The sequence below is a fragment of the Cygnus olor genome, chromosome 7 (genome assembly GCF_009769625.2).
Source record: "Cygnus olor isolate bCygOlo1 chromosome 7, bCygOlo1.pri.v2, whole genome shotgun sequence".
Taxonomy (NCBI): domain Eukaryota; kingdom Metazoa; phylum Chordata; class Aves; order Anseriformes; family Anatidae; genus Cygnus; species Cygnus olor.
In genome coordinates, this window is record NC_049175.1 from 7,349,808 (window position 1) to 7,374,426 (window position 24,619).

At 37.6% G+C, this 24,619-nt stretch overlaps 1 protein-coding gene across 1 annotated transcript in view; it reads right to left on the bottom strand.

Annotated features, from left to right (window-relative positions):
- BMPR1A (bone morphogenetic protein receptor type 1A) overlaps positions 1–24,619 on the bottom strand; it is a 79,784-nt gene that overhangs the window by 31,167 nt on the left and 23,998 nt on the right. Inside the window, 1 exon segment of the mRNA XM_040563371.1 lies at positions 10,652–10,773. The gene's annotated coding sequence lies outside the window, so the exon portion shown is untranslated.

Sequence of the window (24,619 nt, forward strand, 5' to 3'; positions counted from 1 at the left end):
TTCAAAGACATTTCTAAATCCAAACACTGTAATCTTTCAATAAGTAGACAATGACAGAGTTCGAAGGTAATGTTTATACTTCAACAGTTATAGTCCCCTATTTCCTTCTAGTCAAGTGCTAAAGCAATGCTGTTAGATTTTTTTTTCCACACAAAATTCACTTAAACACACAAGAAGCATGACTAGAAAGCAGAGTAAGACTAAAATATTTAAACTTACAGTTTAATAGTTTTATTATTAGTATCTTTCCCATCAGTACTCATGAGATTACATCACTTCTTTTTCTTAGTGCAAACAGGTTATTTTAAATATACTAGGAAAGGAGTTATTCCCCAGTCATTCAAGATCGCTTTCATGTAACGACCACATCCTGCCTTTTTCCATGTTACTTCTGTTAAGGCAATGACCACATTTAAGTCACGTAATCCTTCCACATCTCCACCAACAAAACCTTCTTTCTTTCATGATCCTTTATCCTTCACTGATCACCTCCTAGTTAGTGCACAAGTTACTTCATTTTTCAAGGATGAACAATGACCTCCCCATCCTTACACACACTTCAATAGTCCAGTGCATTTGCACCACAGAAATAGCCCATAAGCATACTTGACTTTTTACTACCATTTTATACTGCAGTAAAATAACTAGACACCTCTGTCTTATGAAACTGAAGTCTAGGTTTAACCTAAGCTCCCCCTCCACTCCTGGCTTTAGTTGTAAGTAAATAAACTCTTTTCAGATAACACTATCAATATATAACACCCTATTAATAATTGATTTTTCTCTCTAAGTCAAAGAGCAGGAAGTAAGATTTATAGCCTGCTCAGAGACTGCCACAGTCCTTTAGAAACAAACAGAACACAAGACACAGCACTGGTTTTATAACTGGTCATTACACACAATCTCACACACCAGCTGTGCCATAAGCATCTGAACTTTCTGTTTTTACCAACTCCTGTGAAAGTGAGATAAATTAATATTGTCTTACACACGATGTGCTTAACTTCCCCAAACCTGCAGCTATAGGATATGGAGGAACTACTGTCAAGGTGAAGAACTCCACAGAGGCCTCAATGATGAGAATATAAATCAAATCTACAAATGGGAAAGAAAAAAAGCCTTAATAAAGCATAAAGGAAAAAAGAAGAGTGGAATCATTACGATGATGATAATACTGGTTGTCAAACTACTACTTTCAACACTCAATGTAAACATATCAAAAAAAAAAAAAAAAGCCCCGACCCCTCAGAGCATTCTCAGCAAAGAAATATTTTCTTGTTGACAGATCTAGATACACATATGAGAAATATTTAAGATCCAATCTCCTAAGTCTTTCTTCTTTGTTTTCATTCTTGGTTGTCTTTCTTTACTGCAAGATCAAGTATTGGCATCACCTGGTAAGGTGAAGCAGAGAGCAACCCCCACTTTAACTTCACCATGGCTTAGCTGTACCAGTGATCTTCAGTATAATTGTCTAAGGGTTGAGGGTCACCAGACCCCATCCCTCTCACCTGCAAAACTTAAAAGAGATTCTTCACGTCTCAAACATCAGGCTGAGCCACTAGGGCAGGTCTGTCTGGTAACAGGTACTTCTTCCATTACAGCTGACGAGAGCAAGTATGACAGATGCAATGCAAAAATTAAGTATTACTGGCAGAACTCAACTTGCTGCTGGAAAGAACCATGTATGAACCCAATCCGAAACCTGTTTACATCGAGTGACTGTGACACAACAGTTGCATGCAAGCACTCCACAGGACCGCTGGATAAAAGAATGCTCAAGCACATGATCCTTGTCAAGCAATTCATACAGACTTTCAAGAAAAACACAGCTTGCTCCTGCATCATGAAATAGCCCCAAATCCTGTTCTTGCAATATATATTTCCTCCCATCTCTACCACTTGAAATCCTGCAAGTGCTTAACAGACCTAAAATTTTTTTATATCAAGAAGTCTAACGAAGTGCATCCCTGATTTCTGAATTTATTCACATTCTCAAGACAGAAACTAAAAAAGACAATTCTCATGCAAAACAAAATTACTTTAACTGCTTTAAGAAGTTGTCAGCAGATTCCTCTTTCCTGTTCATAATTTTGTAAGTGAAGTAACTTCAGAAATTACTTTCTGAGGGCAGGAAAATTCAAAAAAGAGCACAAGTGTATCTTTTCTAAGTAGAACAAAATAGTACTGATTATTTCTGCCTCTCAAATCGAGCAGGTTCATTAGCAGTGCTCTTTGAACTTTCTAGATTATAAAATTGCATCAACGTTTGTAAATTGTTTTGGGTGTGGTCCACAAAGTGGTGACAAGGGAAAGGAGGAAACTAGGTAAAAACTTACGTTTCAGGGCTGGTTACTGTGACTTAATGTAACCATGCAGTAATGTAACCAGAATTAAGACTGATTAGTCAATTTAAATCTGTGAAGGAAAAAGAAAGGGTTACAGGAAAACCTCAATGAAGGGAAGAAGTTTTTATTGTGATTTGAAGAGCGTAAGGAATTATTTTTGGCAAAAAGGAACAGAAGAAGTCATCATTACTGAACCATCTCTAGCAAATGCAGCACAGTATCTTGTAATGACCAATCCTTTGTCACTTCCTCAGTATTTTTCCATTCCTTTTTCTTTTTTTCCTGTGACAGTTTTTAAACATTTAAGAAGAGTACAGAAAACAAAACCAGTAAATGAAACACTGTGGTATTATTACACAGCTCCACTGCAGTATTTTTACACACCTCTACTGAAGAGGCAGATTAGTCCTATTACCTTACCGTGTCCTTAGGAGGTCAAGAAGCAGTGTTTTGGGCAAGAGTATAAAACCCAGAGAACGGTTAGAATGCTCTTTGTCCAGATATCCCACTTCATTCATTTCTTCTGCTGCAAAACGTACCCATAACATCAATATCCACAGAGGCATCTACTCATTATGAATTTACCCATCTACCCCTTTAAATCCATTCAAAATTTTAGTCTCTACAACAGTTTACAATAACTGAATACCACTGCGTAGCTCTGCCCTACGTTTGAAAACAAAAACTCACAAACCTGGAAACTGAAACATTAATACTAACACCTTCACAAATGTTCTTGATAAGCAATCAATTGGCTGCCGCAAAGTACGTGAATGTGCCTTATCCAAACTCCAGTTTGACAAGAAAACTGTACATCTTCTTCCCCAATGCTTAGAATCATTCTACTACTCACCTCCCCCAGGACAGCGTAGGACATAGAGCAAGCTATTTTTGTTCATCCACTCAATCAGAAGCACAGTTTTAATATTCTTGATACTCTGGCACAGAGAAAAAGCACAGCATACTGAAGACATGCCTCCTAGATCACAGACGTATAAATACGTCACATACCATATTGTAACTGCTCCCCTTAGATCTGACATTGAAGCATTTGTACATAAGCAAGCAGAATTATTTTTCAAAAGCTTAATTTTTAAATCGTGACTTTCTCCTCATCCTTCAGCTTCAACCTAAGTTACATACACTAGCTTTTTCTTCTCTGAGAGGATGAATGGCCAAAGTATCTGTTGGCCACTGGGACAAATGTTTCAATTTTTTTGATGAATTCATTTCAGATGGTTATCTGATCAGCTGTAAAATTGACAGATACATTAACACATTCAAAAGTAACATTTACAAGACCAAGGCATTAGAATATGTGCTCACTTCTGAGCGTACAGTGCGCTTCATGTGGGATTTAGTATTTCTAATAAATCCCACTGGTAACAACAAGGTCAGTCACTCTCACAAGTTCAAAATTTTTAAAAGATCTTTTCAGATGCTTTTTTTTTTTCTTTCCAGTCACTGAAACAGTATGCTTTATTTTTGTGAGACTTTGTGCCCACAGAAGGCATCAGCAGCTGTTCATCTGAAAGCTTTTCATATGCTTTACCTAACAACTGAAGCAAACCATCCTTTTTCAAAAACTAGCAATTTGAAGCTACACGTCTGAGTAAGTGCAAGTATTTAAACACCTTGGAGGACCTTCTGCACAACTTCACTGTTGAAACTGATTATCTCATGATCCCTCTAGCATTACTCTGTCTCCAACACATTTGCATTTTCTATTAGTGTGACCAACTGCAGACCTTTAAAACCTGGGTGTATGATGCCCTGTATCTATCAGAACATGGAATAATCCATGCAAGATAACTTCCTCATTACTGTAAGCAAGCCGCAGCTTCCAGGATACTTAAACTAAAAAAAGTCACGAGCATCGAAGCTTCTGTTTTTTTCAGAAGTCTGTACACAAAACACACAAATGTAGGCAAAAACTTATGCCCTGCCCCTGCCTCCCCCCATGCATTTGCTCACCCACATGATTATTCTTGTAATATACATATTAAACGCTCTTTCTGACAACTTTTCACAGAGGAAAAACCTCTGAGGACTGTGTAAAACCAAGTCTTTGGTTTTAAATCAGCAGTCTGACTTGTGCACTCACAGTGTCGCAGAAGATAAGGCCATCCACTTGGTCAGCTTTCTGCATGCACTTTGAGGTGGCAATAGCTAGGCTCACAGGAAGGGATGGATATAGGGCCGGTTCTGGCAGGTCACTCACTCTTCACCAAGGTGATACAGGCTCCCACAGCTCTCCAAATGCAGCTCTGCCATCACGTTTCTAAAACTTCGCAGTAAGGACTTCGATGTCTACGTCTCTATTTCTTATCTATTGTAATGTTTTAATATTTTACAGCCACCTGCCTTACTACTTTGATTAAATAAATGCCTACTGTGACAACATCGAACTCGTTCTGGTGAAGACAGCAGCAAGGCTTGCCTTATTTCCACTAAAGAAAATATTTGTTTGCTCATCCTACCTGAACAGTTACGTTTTCCTTCCTTAAGTTCACACTAAATAGATCGAGTAACTTTTTCCTTCATCATCAGTCATTCTAGAGTTGCGTACTTCCTTTATTTTTCCCCAAATTATATAGTCTTGCATTTTTCCTATTAGGTTGCTCTCAAAATTATTAAGAGATACAGCTAAATTAGTATTACCTTTTGGCAGACAGCCACCTCACTGGCCTTTTTTTTTTTTTCCCCTTTTTCAAACTATTCCATTATGAAAACTGAGTATTTTTATTCCATTTTCTTACTCAGTTACAAACAAGCAGAAGTGGCTTAGAATCTATAGCTACCGCACATACTGGCAGCCACAGCCGCTCATGCAACAGCTGAACCAGTGTTTTACATCTGCTTTTCCCTATACACACATACTACCATCCTAATATTTGGTTCATGTTACTAGAAGTAACTAATGCCATAATCACAAGTCACTTCAACAAAATGTGCATGGAGTAACTTTTTTTTCGTAGAATAACTTGCACCATCAACAGACAATTCTCCATTCTATGTATTATCAGATTATCCTGTTTCTAAAAAAATAGCAGTACATTTAAACTCAATGGCATATGACTAACCAAGCCATGAATATTTACTGCCTATTATTATTCAGATTATATTCCACTGTGGGTATTTTAACAAAGAGAAATTTCAAAACATAATATTTAGGTTTTAAAATAATGCAGTTACTCAAGATCCTTAAATCCTGTACTGTGTTGTAAGCAAAAAAATGTATTTTAAGGACATGATAAAAAATATGCCTTCTTTACCAAGACGTGGCTATAGTTCACATTTAATATTTTTAAGGATATCACATGTTTACATTAGAAATGAGGAAACTAGTAATTTCCTATCGCTCTTTTTTTTTTTTTTTCTTTTGGACATGAAGGATATAAGGACCCTTATCTAAACTAACCTTAGATTTTGCTATGTTAACAGGTAACTGTTTATTACTTTAAAATGCATTTTAACTGGACTCTTAGATTTATTTCCATGTAATTCTGTTTATCAACTCTAACACTTCAGAAACATTTCACCTAACATTTCATGAAGCATGTTATAAACTTGGAATCTCCAGAGAAGGTCATTCTTAACTTTTAATCCTAGCTCAGGGGATCCTAGTTCATATCTAATATTTTAATGTTTCAAAACAGTACCATCATAAATAAATGTTTATCTGCTTGGTTTTGCCTTGAGGGAGTAGGGAGACAAAACCTATTCTTCAAATGAAAACAGAACAAGCCGTGTTATTGTTTAGGAGATAACCACATCTTACCATTCTTAATCTAAACAGCAAGTTAACAAATAAGCAAAACAGAAAACTGTGTATGTTTCTAATTGCATATCCATGTTACAATCTCATCGTAAAATATATTCCCATTAATACAAACGTCTTCAGATTGTATGGTGAATGCATTCCCTATATACTTCTCTCACCTTCTTTTAAGTTCTTGAATTAATTTTCCATCCTACCATAAATTCCCATCCTCAGATACAGAAATAAGACAAAATTTAGCCTCCTCTTACTACATAGGAAATTGCTCAGATTTCTTTGAGATACGCTACACTTTCAACAGTAGCTTCTGAGCCTGACAGGTTCAATATCAAAAATAAATAAATAAAGGGACTGTAGGACAGTATAACGTGATCTTCCTGAACCTGACAGTCCTGGTCCAGCAATCGGGAAGGTTTTTAACTTAAGCTGTCTGAGATTGAGATGGTCATGCTACTCACACAACCTGGGCTAAGCCAGGAAAAGTGGGTTTAAGTACTGCCAGGAGGATGCTGACCACAGACGAGGCATACTTTACTTTCCAAAAGACCAGCAAAATGTGTGACAACATGCTTTAGAAGAGAGCAGCTCTGCAGTGGAATCACTGTCACTTCCTGTTTTGATCAGCAGATTAAAAAGAGGACACATTTCTAGTTACTCCACTCCCGGAAAATGCTTTCAGCACACTGACCTGCATTTCCCATTCGTGGTTTGAGCCCAAAGTGGCTGAGCCTGTTTGTTATGGAATTAACTCCGAGCAAATAGTTTGCTGCCAAGGAAATTCAGTGACAGCTACCCCAACCTTACACAATAATAGCTTCCTAACTGAACTGAGATCTTGCACAGTCTTGATGGTTAATAAGAAAATCATCACAAGAACAACATCTCATCACTTGAAGATTTTGTTCTGAGACACCTGACGTGTGTTCCTGGCTACTAAACGAACAAGCTCCGTTCCACGAGCTGATATGGCTGTACCACCACCACTTTGGGACTCTACAGGCACTAGAAGCTGAGAAGTAGGAAGCTATTCCAGAACCATCAACTGAAGTTACTGGCCAAGCAGCTCTGTATCACTGGTCTTTAATCTTCTTTTAATTATTCACTTGCTAGAAGAAAGACAAACTAAGGGACTATATCACAGTTTAATGGAAAAAATACATAGAAGCAATCCAAGTTCAGTTTTCAACACTCTAAAGAAAACAAAGTAATCACACAACCAAAATCTTTATGTTAAATAAAGACACAACATGATACAGGAGACTAGTTGCAGAAGGTAATTAAGCATACATAGCCATACTGATTAGGTGTAAAATACTAAACCATATTTCTCCAATTACATCATGCAAATGCTGAAGACTTGCACAAATTCACAGCTACAATTAAAAAAAGACATGTATCCTACTAAGAGAATTTTATACTCTCAAAAATAAAGTACAATTAGCTAAACTACAAGAAATGCCATATTACCAAGAGATTCTGTATTAAAGATTAAAATAAACTAGGATTATTCCTCATCTTGAAATCTCAAAAACTGTCAGACACGTATGATACGCTTCACTGAACCTTAACATGGAGGAGATAGAGAGATTTAATTGCAACTTTTCTCTGTGCACCACCTAGGAACTAACAAACGAAGTTCCAATTTTAGATGCTAACATCTTCTTTTAAATGATATATATTTAAGATTAAAGCATTCACTTTCACAGAGTTTTGTGGGTGTCAAAATAAGAAATGGGCTAGAAAAATTCAACTGAAAGCAGGTCATGCTGTGAAATACAACACTGCTGATCTCACTCAAAGTATATAAATTGGCTGATCAACATCTGGGCAGATATACTCTGTCCACATCCAGTATTCATATTCTTTCCCTCTTTTGGCCTTCATAACCTTTTTTTTTTCATCTTCTGTCTATGTCACTTGGCTATTCAAATTAAATTACAAGGTATGAAAAGAGGAGATAAAACATGTAGGAACACAAACGACTGGCAAAATAACCTGTTTTTATTTGGTTCTAATACACTCCCTCTTTCTTGTTATTTGCATGTTTGTTGACTTACAAGCCCATAATCTTTAGTAAAAACAGGACAAGCTATGTCAAGATAGTGAAATCTTGTGGTGGAGCAGCGGTGTTATTTTACTTTTTGTCAGATCACTTATTTACCCATAGGGAAGCCATAAAACACCTCCCCCCCATCTATTGCTAATACTATTAAAAAAATATAATGGACATCGGGGAAGGAGTGATGGTAATCTATGGAGTTATGGTGCTTCTTTTTTGTTTTTCCATTTAATTTTAAAGGAAGACTTAAAAGGAAAATACAGATAGTATCTAAAAGACACATTAAACGAATTTACTGGTATCCTTTCTGTAGAGAGCTCACCTATACTTGATATCTCCAAACATTTACCTTTCCTCAAATCTCTTATATGAAAGGAGTGAGATTTTTTCATTAATATTTAAAAGACTACTCACCTAAATACTGTGATCAGTTCTAAATGCTTTGGGAGTTGAATCGCTGAGAACAGTGGGCAAGAAACAATTGTTTTATGATGACCCTACCCCTTACAATTCTCTATTCTTATAAAAACTTGAGATTTAAGCAAACACAGCACATTAATCACTCTTCTCAATAGCAGATGTAGTTCTGGTGTTCAGAGCAGACTGCCTAGGTTAATGAAGCTATTTAATGCTACAAATAGCCCCTAATGTTTACAGCTTCCTATTAGTATGCACATGTTCCCCACAACCTCAGTTCTGAAATTCTTGTAATTACATGGCTGAAAACAGAAACTGTTATTCCTGGTAGGCAAAAGAGTGACCTTACAAGACTGCCACATCTGTAGAGTCCTCCTTATTGATTAAAAAAAAAAAAAAAAAAGAGAAGAGAACTGTTATCTGTTGTTCAACTGTCTCTGTCATTGGATGAGAAATGATCTGCTCCCTCCCACAGGGAGGGAAAGGGAGGAAATTAATTTTTGGTCCTGTCACAGTGCAAAGCTTTTAATTTTCAGCACTACCCTTTACTTTTTAGTAGTACGTAAGTGTGCTACATCTGTCCTAGATGTTATTTTAGCTGCAAGATGCACAGTACAACTGGCTTTTTAATTACCCTTACTTCAATATATGGAATATGGATTAAACACACACAAAAAAAAATAGCGCTTGCCTGTCTTCTTGTATTGTCAAGCATAGAATAACCTGAGTAAAACAGAAATATGAAAGAAGCTAACATACATCAAGACATGTTCAATGTAGACCAGATTAAGATCTTCCTCACCTGAAGTACTGTAGATTGACTACAAATCTTACACTTGCCAACACAAGTTTAACTTTATACCTTTGTTAATTTGTTTATAGTGTACAGGAAGTTACTACTTTTGAGTAATGACTCAGCAGAAGGAAAATACAGGTTACCTGAATTTAATGCTGATCTTTCCCTTGGAGCTTTTTCTCTAAAATTACACTTCCAAAAGAGGATAAATGCCTATATGGATAGGTTATATGTGTCAAATATATGAATTCTGGTTAACCTTCCTTGGTTAAGTGGAGGCATCATCCTGCTTTAAGTGAACACTATTTTCTTGAAAAGGGGATTAATGTCAGTTTGTAACAGGGGCCACAATCTACAGGACTACAATAATTTGAGACACAAATTTCTTTTAAGAAAGAGCAGACGACAACTGATCAATCTTGGGAGCATAAGTCTCTGAAGCTGTCTCACCTGTTATGAAACCCTGTTTCTACCCAAATGGGAAAGAGTGAGAGGAAGGGCCAACACTATCACATCTTAAACACTGTATGTGGGCATTACCTAAGTTCTAGTTAAGCAAAACTAGAACAATGACAAGCTAGATGTAGGAGGGCCAGTGATCACTATCTCGAAACAAAGTTAGTGCTGCAGAAGAGAGTTCTGAAATGTGTCAGAAATCTGATGTTTCAGGATGTTTGTACATCTTAATTACATAAAGGAAAAAACTTTAGACACCACAAGGCAGCAAATTTGAAACAACACACCTCCATACCCATCACTCACACTTACAGGAATGACTGAGTTATCAAAGCAGTGGAATTTATCATGAAAAAACATGTTATTAATAGTAGTAATAATAAAAAGAACAGCATAATAAAATTTTGTACCCATCAAGCACTATGCCAGAAGACAAGATGCCCAACTGGCACGTCACTTCGCAGCATAAATAGTCATTTACTTCAACTAAAGGATTACTAATAATTGTAACTGGACAGGTTGCAGTGAATAGAATTTGACTGATATGGTAAGGTAACTTTTTTCCAATATATCTCCATAAAAGAGGTCTCTGTAGCTGATACTGTTTTGTCTCTTTTCATAACTGAAACACTGAACAGAAACTAGATCAAACAGCTGTTTCAGAATGGTACTAAAAGCTCTGTTATCAGCATAAAAGGCTCAAAAATTTTAAAGGAAAGATAAGGCGGCTGTTTATTATATGCATATTTACTCCTGAAACATTCAGAATACAGCTTTGCATGCATTTACCTTACCTCACAATTAGGAAACTGAATGAAACTGTATTGTACTTCAAGCTTCCTCCAGACTGTTTTCATCTGTACTTCCACTTCATTAGTTCAAAGGTGATACTACGGAAATGCATATTTCTATCAATCTGTAAAACAGAAGGAGAATTTGATTTAAGCGTTATCCAAAGAAATTGTATTGACAGTTTATAGTACATAATGCAAACTGCAGAAACTGATATTCAGAAGTACAGAAGCCCTCTGATATTATGAACTGCTCCTAGAAAAAAACTTCTTAGACACTTGCATTTGTGGTAGTTATACAGCTGCAGCATATTTGTAAAATACTGATACTAAAAAGCATTTAAATTTAATTTTATTTCTACTACATACACATTTGTCCTAGATGAAAGGAGATGCTTGGGAGGAGGGGTGTTAAAAACCCCTGTAGATCGTTTTCTTCTGAAAATATGCCTTTCTAATCTTTCCCAGTAACACTCTGATTCACCTGGCCTGCACCAACCTGATTAACAAACCACTAGGTTTCTCCAACTTTATTTGTTTTTAAAACGATGCAACAGATTAGAGCAAGGACACGTTGTGTGGTGACACCAATGGAAAAACAACAACAAAAACGATGCCCAAGTCAATCCTTAATATTAAACATAGAAGAATCTGTAAGACTGAAGCCTCACAACAAAATTCCACTGGTGTCACCCCGTTAGTTCTAGTACACAATGAGCCATATACAGAAAAATAATAAAATATAATAATAAAATAATATAGTAAATAAAATATAATAATAAAATATACAGAGAAATAATCAGTAGGTTTATCATAGCTACACAAAGGTATGACTGCTCCTGGGAAGAAAAAGCAAGTCAAAAAGTTTGGGAAAAAAAGTAAAAATACTGGCAATAGGGTGGGTTTCATTTTTTGTTCGTGTTTTCGAACTGGCCTACATCCAAGCGTCAGAAGAAAGCAAGGAGCAGCAGGCTCTTACCCTGCATTCTAACAGTCATAGCAAGCCTGACTTCTGTCAAGTCCCATGGATTTTAAACATTTACGTGGAAAGCTAATTTGGGCTTATCAGCTTTACTACTTAGATTCCAACTCGAGCATATGGCGCATATTGCCAGCTCTTCCCATTTTATCACAATGTCACAATTTGTGAACGCTTCCATCATCCAAAGCTTTCAGAAATATACAAGAATGTTATCACTAAGAACTTCTAGTCTTAAAACAGCAGAGATAACCTTGAAAGTAACAAATGCTCCAACATCAGTAACCGAGACATGCTGTTAAAAAATATACAACCGATCTTATAATCTAGTGATTTAATGCCTAATTTCTGAATGTGGAAGCCAACAGTACTGGCTGAACCATGAGCCTAACATGATTTCTAGCAGAGGAAAAGTTTCAGTGTCCACCTCTCTACTCTTTTCCTTTCTAAGCTCTATAAGGACCTTTACCATTACAAGGTCAGGATACTTCTGTCTCCATGTCCATTTATAAGCACTGTTTCTAACACACTGAGGTTTAATAGTCTTGGTAATAAATAATAAATCTGTGTAAAATAGCAACCTGAAACCATCCTGAATATCAGATAGCAGCAGTTCTTAAAGACAACTGTCTCCACTGAGCAGACAGGCTGACACTTGCTTGCTATTTCTTCCACGGTAGAATTGGAAAAACATTCTTGCCATGCAAAGGTGTTTGTGGAGAATGTTTTTGCTTTTTTAAAGCAAGTTTGTAAAGAATCTGCAAAATAAATCCATCTCTCTCTCTCATCAAGACTCCAGTTCACCTTCTGTTGGACTCCAAAAGACAGGACTATAAACAGAAAAAGGTCAGTGTGCTTTCTGTTTTTACAGCATGGCCAAATCCCCTGTATCTAATATCTGATTTATACAAAGACCACTTTGTATTATTTAAAAAGCCTGCTTTGTAAAGGCATTTCTGCACACTGCTAGTCCTTTTTTTTTTTTAAACCATGTCCACTTTCCAGACTCCCAAACTGATGAAAATTCTTAGTAAACGTTAATTTCTATAAAGTATTCATTGAATTTCCTGATCTTACTCCCATGAATCAGATACCCAAGTTCCCTCAACAAACAAAATGATTTTAGTGAACTTCTTGATCCGCATGACTGTGTATGTTCATATTTGAATTCAAATCAGTAGTGCTCTTCAGAAACCAATCCCCCCAAACACAACTATTTTCCTTGCTTTACTTTACACAGCAAGGCAGCCTCCGTGCACAAGAAGATTTATTTTGAGTATATGTAGATCAGAAAACAAGCTTCAGAAAGCACATCGTATATACTCTAACCGCTCGCAGGAATCCAGCCACAGACTCAGAGGAGGACTGGTTTGAAACAAAACCCTCACAACCTGTATAGCATGGCTGTCAGGTTCTCAGCACCTGACAGATCTGATTCTCTTACGCCACACTGCTGGGTAATGTGGACACAGCCTCTTTAGTGACTTTCAGAATTTTTGCATCAGTTCCAAATTCATCTCTCCTTTTTTAAAAAGGACTACAAAACCTCAGAGATGAGTGAAGTTAATGCTAATTATTAATTTATGGGAGTAACCTCACTGTGTTCTATTTCTTCAATTTCTTTATCAGCATGAAATGCTACTTAAGAACATACTGAATTTTATGAAAAGCAATTGACTTAAATATTTATAGTTATCCAAAATGCTCAACTATTAATGGATTAGTTTTTCAAAATATTTAGTGTCATTCTTGATGGTATTATCCCAGAAGAAATGCTGTTGATAACCAATAAAACTATTTAATAAGTTATTCACACAATTCCATCTTCATTTTATTAGAACTTCATCTACTACAATGACTGCAAAAAGCACTAACAAATTCAAGAGTACACAGGCTCACAGCCCTTGCCACTAGTTACATATTGAATCCAGATTTATCTGGAAATTTTTGCAACATTAAGATTAAATTTAGGATCTCCATACACTATTAACTCAGGAATATTGCCCCCCAATCTAAAGAAATGAAAAGAAAAAAACTGAATGACATTAATATACTAACTATAACATACTAGCTAACCCAAAGAGCTGTAACTTTGCAGACACCAACAGGCCACAGGGAACAGTCCAAGCACCCAGCGTGGGCTGATTTATTCTCGTTCGGCAGGAGGAAGGGCTCTCCTGCTAACGCGGGGCAGGAATGAACAGCCCTCAGCAGGACAGGCAGAACGGAGGGACTTGCAGCGGCAAAGCTCGGAGCAGAAACCAGACTCAGGCTGTGGATTGCTCCTTCTTGTCATCCCACTTATCTCTAGAATCAGCTTCCCTTCGCAGCAGCTCCCGTTCCTCCAGCTCCAGGGCCACATCCATCTCACTCCCTCACCCGTCTACACCACTCTCAATGCAAAGGAAGTTGCCTGGCGCTTGACTTTCCCTCTGCTTTGTTTCTCCAAGTCATTCCTCCTGCATCCCCAACTGCCTCACCAGTTTTCAGCTCAGTTAACTTTATTTCTCTTAGATGATCTATTCCACATGAACACACCTTTTTTACATCTTGCAGTTGGAGAAAATTGGTAATCACCCTGTATTTTGAAAAGAATCAAAAAAGGAACCTTCAGTACAGATTAGAAATTTTAGAGCAGAACAAAACAGAGGTGGACGAGGGGCATTCCTATGTGTCCGTAAACATCTAATAGCTGACAAATCTATAGCTGAATAACCACCACAGCTTTTAGTCCAGAAACAGACAGGAAAGGTCAGCACAGCGGAAGCCTGTAGCTGAAGGACAGAATACTCAGAGGGCTCTACCTTTAAATGGAAACTGACTTACTATGGATCTTAGGAACAGAAAGGTAAAAATGCAACTATTTGCACAGAAATTTCTGTTAAGCTCCTGTAACTCAGGTGTGCATTTTAAATGCAAAATTATGCATACTTAAGGAACACAAGTTTAGAAAGAACTTTAAAGTAACATACCAGTTGAAGTAATTCATTGGAATTAAGTACATGATCATAGAAGGATTCACGGGTACAGATTATGGGTTAAAGACTTGTCAATTAATTCCAGTTTCCAGTTACTTCTTCCTTACTCCTAACTAATCCAGCCACCACTGCTTCTCTTCTGCAGGGTTCACCAATTCTGACAGTCATACCTTTATCACAGTTTATGAAACAGAACTCTGTTTCAATGTTCCTGTGAATTCAGATCACGGGCTTGGGTGATACCAGACAGTTGGAAAACAACAGGGGCAATAACCTTCATCACTTGATACTTGGGGTTGGAGCAAAGGGAGAATGAGGAAATCAGGTGGTGCTGGCAACATGTAAGCAGTGCTGAAGGGTTCACAGCCAGCTGATGGCTCTGTTAACAGACAGGAGAGGTCTCAGAAGCAGATCTATCCATTCTAGGGCAAACTATAGCCAAAAAAGAAAAAAAAAGGCTTTTTGTTATAAATCTATATATGCATAAAATATACCGCAAACCCAGACTGTGACTGTGGAAGATGCTTTATTCAACAGTCTCATGACTGCCACTAGCAAATTTAGCCAGAGCTCCTATAAGCTAGAAACAGTTTAAAAATGGTGATAATACTGCTATGAGAAGTCTACTGTAGCCATGAAATTTGAGTGGAATTTTAAAGGGAAAGCTTCCATACCAAATTTCCAAATCCTACTTCAAAGTTCATGTCCAAGGATATGAATTTCTTAAGGAAAACCTTTTCAACAAATTTACATGTGAGTAAAACCCCACACTACATTGGTAAAGCAAATACAATATTGCCTGCAGCACACCCAAGGCTTGATGGCTTTGTCAGTGGAACACTGAAGGTATATGAGGATCCTGGAGAGCAAACAGTCCTTCCAAAATATATGGGACCATTATATGAAATAAAGTGATGCTTAGGTCGAACAAGCTTATGCAGCCTCTAGACACCAGATTGCAAGGTGTGAAAGAAGAGCCTGAAAAATGGTATAAGCACATTTATCCAATCCTTGAGGCAAGCCAGTTTTGACTGATCTCCTACTTCATTAAGGATATATCTTCATGAAAACTGATTTTAAAATTTGATTTTAAGCCTGGCTGTATTCCCTTGTATTTTAATACAGAATCACCAATTTATTCTTGAGAGGTATTTAAAATGCAAGGAACAATATGATATTCCAGAACTACATGTCATGTTTCACATCTGGCCGTGACTCTCAAAATCGCTCACGATATCACTGATCTTTTAGCACTTGTAAGTTATTCTCAGAAAGCGCGGATTTCATCATCTTCACTGAGTACTGTATGGATCCCTTATGGCAAAAAACCTTTTTATCATTTGTGGGCAGATTTACTGAACTTCAAAAATACTACCTTGAAATAGTTTAATGAAAACAAGATATTGCATATAAATAATACAGACCTAAACATCAACGGGTCAACTGAAGCACTAATCTAACCTGGCTGATGGCATGTGCAGGCAGGTAGGACAGTGAGTGCTGCTCACCAGTTCAAAATCTCAACCGACCTTTCATTTTCAGTCTCACAGGAAATACAGGGCAAATCTGTACAACTAAAAAAAACAATACATCAGCTTTTCTTTAAGTCAGATCTCCCTCTTCCTAGGGAAAAGCTCTTCTCTATCGGCAGACTGCAGCCTTCTTCCTTCTGGAGCAAGATTTTTATTATGAACATTATTAGTTGCAAATTAGACCACTGGACTAGGCCTAGGACATTCACATAAGTTTTTACTCAGAAGGTATTAGAGCACTCTTCATCACATCTCACACCATTCTCTCCCTGTAAATAGGGGAGAGGGTCCCTGAACAACCTCAGGCTTTACTCGTGAAGCCTTACAACTGTGCAAACTTACACAAAGGCAGAAGACACCCTAAGTAGGTAGTTTCTGAAGGACACACACTGCTTCACAGCTTGGTACTCTCCCTGTGCTTGTTACGCATTTCTGTTATCATCTGAGCTTCCTGCAGAGATACAAGACAAAGTGTTCTACATGCTCAAACTTCTGAAAAATCATTGCCCTAGGGCCTATCTGGAAAGATCAGAACAGAAACTCCTGAGTGAAACCGTAGCATGCAGTATGAGACAGACAGAAAAAGAGGATGCATTTTACGCAGTGACATGGATCTGTATAAATCGCAATGCACTGCACCCTCCAGAAGGCCTTGTGACACACGGAATTTATTACTGGGGCCATGATGAAAATCCAGACATGAACCTCCTGAGATACTGACTTAGACCCGTAACAAAGGTCTGCTTTGGTGGTAGGGCCAGAAAATTCCACTAGGCTTTTACTTCATCCTGACAGACGTAATTTCCTATAGCAGAAAGTTTAAGCCTTCTCATTCCTTAGCAGGATATCTTGAATATTTCACTCTGGCATAGTTAGCTACATCACCTGAAGTCACCGAAGGACTCCACAAGGCTGATCTCCTTTAGCTGCTGTGCAAGAAGGCTCTGCACTCACAAAGCAGCCTCAGTATTTCTTTTACTTGTCTCAAATGTTCTTCATCCACAGGTCCAATGAGTCAGACTGAAAAAATATCAGCTGACTCTCTATACTTTGGGGCTAAAAGCTATCTGACAACAGCCTGCTGTTGAATCAAAAGCAGTTATGTAGAATGCCATCCCCAAAGGCAATCCCATCAGCCTACAGCACTTGCTTGATGAACTATCCAGCTCTGATGCATCACCATGAAGAAGTCAAGCCAGAATATGACTTGCCAAGCTTTGTTACTAAAACAACTGGACTAGAGACTTTTCTTTGCAAGTACTTCTTTCATCACAGCTCTCCAAGTACCCCATACAGTCCTGAAAAGTGCCTCTGTTTTTAAGAGATCTAAAACTCAACTGTTTTACCTCAACTTTGGATGTACCCAACAGAAAGCTAGCCCCCCCATCCACAGTCTAAGCTTGCTCTCAGAATTGTGAAGACTGACTGGCCTCACAATTAACACTGTCTTCTGCTGCATTTGACACCCCTGAAAACATGGCTAGCTGTGATACCATGTACTTAAGTCTTCCTAAATTTTGGAAAGTCATCAAAAACACTTAGGCTCTATGCTGTTTAGTCATCAAATTTCATAGTCAACTTCTCAACGTGCTTCGAAACCTGCCTGGGCCCTATCACTTGGCTAGTAGTTTGCCTTGTGCAGATAAAAGTAACAATAATATGTGATCACTTGGCACACAGACCTAGAGGCGCACATTCTTATCATAATACTGATCCTGGGAACGCTGCCCAGACTTCAATTTCTCTCTGACAAAAGCACCAGTGAAATCTAGCTTCTGCCTGTGCTGCAGGACCACTAGGCCGTGTTTTGCTAGGTGATCCTTTTCCTCCTCCCGCTACGATTCCTGCAAAAAGGTCAAGTGTTTCCTCAATCTGCCTTTTCATAGAGTGATTTAAATGTGATAAAGAATTTCAGGAATGACTTTTTGTCTTTTTTTTTTGTATTTATTTATTATATATTTGTATCTTACATTTATATACATATGTTACAACTTCAAAGTCCCAGGGTCTTGGACACTATCAAAATACTGCCTTTAAACTTACAAAACATTCCTCTTAGCTTACACACTTTCTGAATCCACTGAACACAAAAACCAAAACCTGGTACATGAAAACCATCCATCACTTTTTCATGTCCTTTCATACTAAAAACACAGTCAGAGCCATCACTGCAACAGTCCTGAGCACATGGAAACGGTGACAGAATCTTCACAGAAACCACGAATCCCTCACACAAACACACACACAAAATGGTTAAAGGCCTCCACCACAAGCAAACCCATCAGGTACGGAAGTTTTCCCAACAGAAAACAAAACAGCCTTCAAAAGGGACTACGTGCTAACAACCAGGATCGTAGTCTATCACTCCTGGGGGAAACAAGACATGCTAAAACTCAAAAAATCACTACTTTTTCTTTAAGATACGAGAATATACACGGGTATTTTTGGCAGCTTAAACAGACTTAATGTATTGTACGAACCCTTAAAATTAACTTTATTCTAAAATCATAAAAACACTTTTTTAATACCTCAAAAAGTGTTCCTCCCCAAAAGCAACGTAAGCACCTGTGTCTTTGCTTTAACTCGGCCTTCTACAACAAAAGGCTCATAGTATGAATCCTTTCCACTTTGAGATCTGACACACAGAAAGCAGTCGAAGGCCAGTCATAACGTGTTTTTTTTTTTTTTTTGATTCTCAGTGATGATAACAATTTACAAGGAATATGGAAACCTTAAGGTCCAGAAGTTAGCAACTGGCACAGAGACAGAGTTTAATCCTCCACCCCTGGAGCTACAAAAATACACATACTCCATTAAATGGCCTTTACTGAAACCAAAATTCTATTGGCATTAGAGGCACAAAAACACAGAATTCTTGCCTTGCCCAATAAAATCTGTTCTGCTAAACATATAAACCTTAAAATTTGCATTTGTTTCCACCATTGTGAAGTGAAATAAAAGAATCAGACAACTATCATTAACTCTTAAAATTGGCAGTGACTATTAAAGCAAGGGAAGTATGAATTAAGTTCATGCAGTGCACGTTACACCAATAACAGAGAGGAGACTGTATTTATATACTAAACCATAAATTTAGGCTCCTATTGATGTAATCCCTAGTAACACAATGGCTACTTTATTTTGTGTAACTGGTTAGTCATACTTTAATCAACACTCGAATTTTATTAAAACGTACTGCAAAGTGTTTCCCTTCAGACTAGTTAAGACTTATCAATACTGCTTTGGAAAAAAATGACTATAATAAGGATGGTCAGCTAGAGCTGACTAGAGATCCGTGCATGATTTGGTGATATAGATGACTCAACACCTGGAATAACATTATATGTAAGTTTGGTTCCCAGTAGACCCACACATATTTCCCAGAATACAAACACATTCGTGTGAAATAGTGATAGGCCATGTGGAGAACCACCAGACTCACCTCCAAAAACCTTTAGAGCAGACAACCGAAGACAGGAGCCTTTTGCAGACAATAGCTTTTAGCTAAGAATAAGAGATCCCATCCAGCCCCCTGCTCTCTTTAGAGTCATTAACATACATTATGGTGGCACAACAAACCCAGAAAAGAAAGGCATATAAAAATACTACAAATTATTCTAGACTACTTCAGAATTTATTCTAAGTGCTATATCTGAAACTTAACTATTCCCAAAGTCTATACAGTAGATTCTCTTGCATAAAATTTCAGGAAGTCACGATCTGATATTCCTCCAGCACAAAATGTTCTGCACGGTTATCTTAAGGGATGGTCTGGTTTTATGCAATTAACTGCTATTACAGAAAAAAACTATACATCTTTGGCAGAGAAGACACAGAACTAAAAATTTTGCCATTTTTTCATAAATCAATGGTACAAAACCCTTCAACTTCTATTGGTAAGGCAAAGTGAAGGTGTGCTTCATAACTCAGAAAGCTATATGATATTATCTTCGTAGCATTTGATTACATCTGATCTCAAGTGGACTGGACTTTCCTACATCTGTTTAAAAAATGGGGTCATACCTTCAGATGACCCTTCCCGATAAGGTAAGATTGATTTGTTATTCAGACAATGATTAGTCCCATCCCCAGAAAACAAGATTTTTTTTTGTTTTTGAAAAAAGATTATACATTGAAGTAAGTACATGCATCACCTCTAAAAAAAAAAAAAGTAATAATTACGGAATCAGAAGTATTTGATTTAAAAGTATGCACTAGGTACTTACCCTTGTAATCTTGGTCCCTGAAAATTCCTCCAAAATTATTTCAGAACAAAATGAATTAAGAAAATTAGAAGAAAAATCCTAAGTAATAAAATAAAATGGATCCTGCTAAAGCATCCTTTTACTCATTAGAATCTTGGAAAAAATGACCACAAAAAGAAGTCACACCCCTTACCATCTGCATGATGATATGGAACTTGATTTGCAAGTCTGAACAATTAGGCCGCAGTGGCCTCAACTTCTCAAACAGAGCTCAACAGGTTAGAGAAAGGTAATGCAACATGCAGGAAGTAATATACACGGGTAACTCAGCATAGAGACAAAGCTGCCCCAAAATCCTCAGCCATTTTATCTACTAAGTCTAACAATTATAAGTTCGGAGTGCTGGAACACTGTATGCCTGTAGTTCTTTGGCCACCAAATCATGGACCCTTTCAACTTGATCTAATGACATTTGTGGAAAAAAACAAAAACAAAACAAACAAACAAAAACACTACGTACAGAATAGACCTTAAGGGTTTAGACAAACACAAGGTAGGAAAACTCAAGACAAAGCTCTGGAACGCTCTGAATAATTATCTAAATTTCCAATCTGGCCTCTTGCATGTCCTACTGACTTATATGTTCAGAAGTAACTGTAAATAATTTCTATCAATCTCAAATTCTCTTCTCCAAATGCACAGGACTACTGGTGCCTTCGTAAAGGAACTGAAGAAAAACAATCTTTTTTTTTTTCATTAAATTGTATTTGATACTGGTGACAGGTCACTTACAGAGAACAATTAACTGCTTGGAAACGGGTTCACTTTATATGGCAAGACCACCCATCTGTGAACAAATACTGTAAAAGACTGACTATATCCTGGACCGAATAACTTTACAAAGAATTTTTAAATGTAATCCATGAAAGGACTTAGGCACCACAAGCAGGATTTACCTGATGCTCAGCTTCTTCAGCCATGAAGAGGTTTTTGTCAACAAAGCTCTACAGCCAGAGGTTTGCGACTGCTCAAGCTGAAAAGAGCTCATCTGCTTAAGCCTGCTGAGAAGTCTAACCTGCTTGGTGTTCTGTATACATCTTTAACCACTCTAACAATGGGGGCATGTTAATGTGAATTATAACTGTCAGACACTTCTTCAAACACACTTTTAATTCAATAATTTAGAGGTTGCACCATTGTCCTACAGGCTTTGGATGAACAGGGTGCTCCGAGACAGACCCAGAGAATGTAGGCAATCATTCTCCACTGCACCTACAGAAGACACACCACTTTGCAGAGCACAGCACAAGGCCCATGGAAGAAGGTGCCAGAGGGAGGAACTGTTTTTCAGCCAAACAATGAAGCATATGTGGGGTGGAAAAGGAATGCTGAAATATGGCCACAAATTTTAATATTTGCTTTAGAGCAAAACACACTCCAAACTATAGGTCACTTATTCTTGGGACACAGTGAAGGGGGATAGAATCCCCTTCATCTAATGAAGCATGACTCCTTGGATTTCCTGTCGAAGAAAGCATGCCATCTGCAAGGACGGAGGTATAACCGTGTGGACTTGTACTCTAAGGAAAGGATAAAACGATAACATAGTTCTCGGTAGCGTTAACAGTGAAGTCTACAGTGTAATAAAATAATATAAAAGCTTCCCATCAACACTGAGACGCTACATCAGGAAAATACATAATTTGTAAGTTATACTGCTCAGTAAGTTTGTTTGCTTTAAATTTCATGTTTATTTTAGTTCTGAAAGGCTTGCCTCCTTGCAAGAAACTTAGGATACCTGATGTTGTTGCTTTAATATGACTTCTCTTTAACAAAGGAAGAAAAACTCTGACGCTAGCAGCTTTTTCTACTTAGCAGAGGCACGAGAGCCAACAGCTGACATTTGAATTTCATCTAAATTCAAACAGGAAATACACTCAAACGAGTTATCAATTACAGACTGATTCACTCATGACTGCAGTAAATTCTTCATTGCCAGAAGACACGCTGGATATACTGCAGTTACGTGCACTTACGGTACACTGGGGTAGAAATTTACATAGACTTCCTTTTGCCTTTAACAATCTAAAATGAAATTCCTCACACCTGAAAACTGTGCCCAAGCAAACGAAGCAAAGCACACCCACGTACAGGACCACTCTGGATTCCTTGGAGACAAAATTCCATTGCACAGAGCAAGGACTATCACAGGAAGATCTTTTCCAGCATTGTCCTATTTGGTCCCAATTTATATTTAGGCTTTTACAAAAATAATCTTTGAAAAAAGCTTAAAGTAGAGCTATTTCAGGTGTATGCACTATTACACCCTGTAACTTGAGTCTTTTAATAAAAAAGCTGGAGTAATAAATTGTACAGACACACTAAGTGATTAATTACCTTAAGTAACTGCTGCTTCATTATAACTCTCTGAGATATTCAAGAGCTAAGAAAACAGAGCATCTTTCCATGCTTCCTTAACCTTGGTATTTCACCTTCTATCCAAATAAGCGAATAAAATTCTTGTTTTAAGAAAGGAAAAATGCAAAAGGAGTTCAAATATAGAGCTAACCTCTGCCCCTCTCCACACTGAGAACCATCTGGATTCTATTAAATTGTCAAGCAAGTACCAGGATTAATACGAAGAGAAATAAAAGAACCACTGAAATGTTTAACATTGGTAGCTTCTTTATAGGCTATGCTAAATCTCCATATGAACCTCAGCTGATTAACACTTCAAATGCATGACATCTATTTTATAAAATTATACAGACCACTTTCACTCTCACTTCCCTGTGACTACTAAGCAGAACTGCAGCTAAAAATTTTTCGTATTATCCTACTCTACAGAGCAGCTGCCCAAGCAACTTATAAAACTGTAAAATAGCAATCAACGTTGTGAAATTCAGGGGAAAGCAGTAAAGCTTTCCATTTAAGGTTGTCAGATTATCTTACCTCATATAGTTCTGTGCTTTAATGTTGTATAACACAGTGCAGATTATACAGAACAGAGTTCATGCATTTCCGAACCCAAAGATTCAGCAAGAAAAGGGCCTAACTCCAGACAAACACCTCCGAGGCTCTGAAGAAGTTCAGCCTCATCTAGGTTTACAATTAAGTGACAAGCTTGCATATGACTTACAAGCCTCACCAAAGGGAGCATTCCTCAGAATAGTTTCATACTTTAAATAGATATACGACTGAAGCATCAGTTTTCAGGTTGGCCTTCTCAGCATAACATCATTCCCACTGAAACCAAAGGCCAATTAATTTCCTTCCTCCTTGCAGAAAGGAATTTCAGCTCGCTGATGATTTCCTGGAACTTCAGCATTCTCCATGTGATGAGAATGTGACACACTTCGGAGTACTGACAGTTTTTAACGGATAGTTTCTAAAGTATTTGTGGGAAACAGAACCCAGATTCGGGGTAGCAACTTCCTTGTTCAGGTGAAGAAAGGTAAGATGCTGCACCAGAGCAAAATGAAAGGAAATGACAGGAAAAGTCATTTTTCCCCTCAAGTGTTTTATTAAAGACTGATAATTAATATTTTGCCTGTTTTTACACAAATATATATATCAATTAAAACTCCAACACCAATACCATACAATTATACAGGATTACAAAAGAACAAGATACATACACGGAGTCATGACCACCTCTGCTTGTTTAAACCTCAAATGCAACTGGGGAAAAATGTAGGGGCTGTAGATTCAAGTCTTCTGAATTTGTAAGATGCTGCATTTAAAACAAAAAAAAGAACATAGCCCCTTCCTAATAAGCCACGTAGTATAAGGAAGGTTGAAATAACCATCCTTTTCTTTATAAGTAGTTTTGCAAAAAAATGAAATTGACACAGAATGACACTGTCAGGCATAAGCAGGCTCTCTCTGTAGGAATGTCTCACTTTGCCCCACGGAAGTATACAGCCTTTCTAACTGTTGGCCCTACCAGCTCAACGCAGGGTCAAAAACGGGTGACTTCCTTGGCTTTCCTCTAACAGAAGGAGATTCTGCATGAGAAAGTATGTACCCAGATATGCCACTGCATTTACTTCAAGTGATTTATTCAAGTATACACGACTGCAAGTCAGGAAACAGCTTTCAAGCATACAAGAAAGATTAGAACATCTGACTTGGTTGTGCCAGCTCTAAAGAGTCATGAGATAAAACAAGAAAAGTTACCAAAGTGAGCAGAAACAAATGAATGTTTAAATAGAAGTTGTGCTGCATAAAAGCAGTGCTCTTGCACATTCCTTCTCACGTTAATACATTCTCAAAAC